This window comes from Oncorhynchus nerka, unplaced genomic scaffold (genome assembly GCF_034236695.1).
Source record: "Oncorhynchus nerka isolate Pitt River unplaced genomic scaffold, Oner_Uvic_2.0 unplaced_scaffold_896, whole genome shotgun sequence".
Classification (NCBI taxonomy): domain Eukaryota; kingdom Metazoa; phylum Chordata; class Actinopteri; order Salmoniformes; family Salmonidae; genus Oncorhynchus; species Oncorhynchus nerka.
The window spans coordinates 263,485-264,728 of record NW_027040402.1 but is presented as its reverse complement, the minus strand read 5'-3'; positions in this window follow the sequence as shown (position 1 = coordinate 264,728).

The following is a 1,244-nucleotide window of genomic DNA, read 5'->3' as shown; positions in this document are numbered from 1 at the left end:
CTGGTCTAGGAACAGTGGGTTAACTGGTCTAGGAACAGTGGGTTAACTGGTCTAAGAACAGTGGGTTAACTGGTCTAGGAACAGTGGGTTAACTGGTCTAGGAACAGTGGGTTAACTGGTCTAGGAACAGTGGGTTAACTGGTCTAGGAACAGTGGGTTATCTGGTCTAGGAACAGTGGGTTAACTGGTCTAGGAACAGTGGGTTAACTGGTCTAGGAACAGTGGGTTAACTGGTCTAGGAACAGTGGGTTAACTGGTCTAGGAACAGTGGGTTAACTGGTCTAGGAACAGTGGGTTAACTGATCTAGGAACAGTGGGTTAACTGGTCTAGGAACAGTGGGTTAACTGGTCTAGGAACAGTGGGTTAACTGGTCTAGGAACCGTGGGTTAACTGGTCAAGGAACAGTGGGTTAACTGGTCTAGGAACAGTGGGTTAACTGGTCTAGGAACAGTGGGTTAACTGGTCTAGGAACAGTGGGTTAACTGCCTTGTTCAGGGGAACAGTGGGTTAAACTGCCTTGTTCAGGGGAACAGTGGGTTAACTGCCTTGTTCAGGGGAACAGTGGGTTAACTGCCTTGTTCAGGGGAACAGTGGGTTAACTGCCTTGTTCAGGGGAACAGTGGGTTAAACTGCCTTGTTCAGGGGAACAGTGGGTTAACTGCCTTGTTCAGGGGAACAGTGGGTTAACTGCCTTGTTCAGGGGAACAGTGGGTTAACTGCCTTGTTCAGGGGAACAGTGGGTTAACTGCCTTGTTCAGGGGAACAGTGGGTTAACTGCCTTGTTCAGGGGAACAGTGGGTTAACTGCCTTGTTCAGGGGAACAGTGGGTTAAACTGCCTTGGTCAGAGGAACAGTGGGTTAACTGCCTTGTTCAGGGGAACGGTGGGTTAACTGGTCTAGGAACAGTGGGTTAACTGGTCTAGGAACAGTGGGTTAACTGGTCTAGGAACAGTGGGTTAACTGGTCTAGGAACAGTGGGTTATAAACTGCCTTGTTCAGGGGCAGAACGACAGATTTGTACCTTGTCAGCTCGGGGGATTCGATCTAGCAACCTTCGATTCGATTACTAGGCTACCTACCTCCTCTACACTCTAACCATAACGCCTCTACACTCTAACCACTAGGCTCCTCTACACTCTAAACCACTGCAGTCTAACCACTAGGCTACCGCCTCTACACTCTAACCACTAGGCTACCTGCCTCCTCTACACTCTAACCACTAGGCTAGACCCTGCCACCTCTA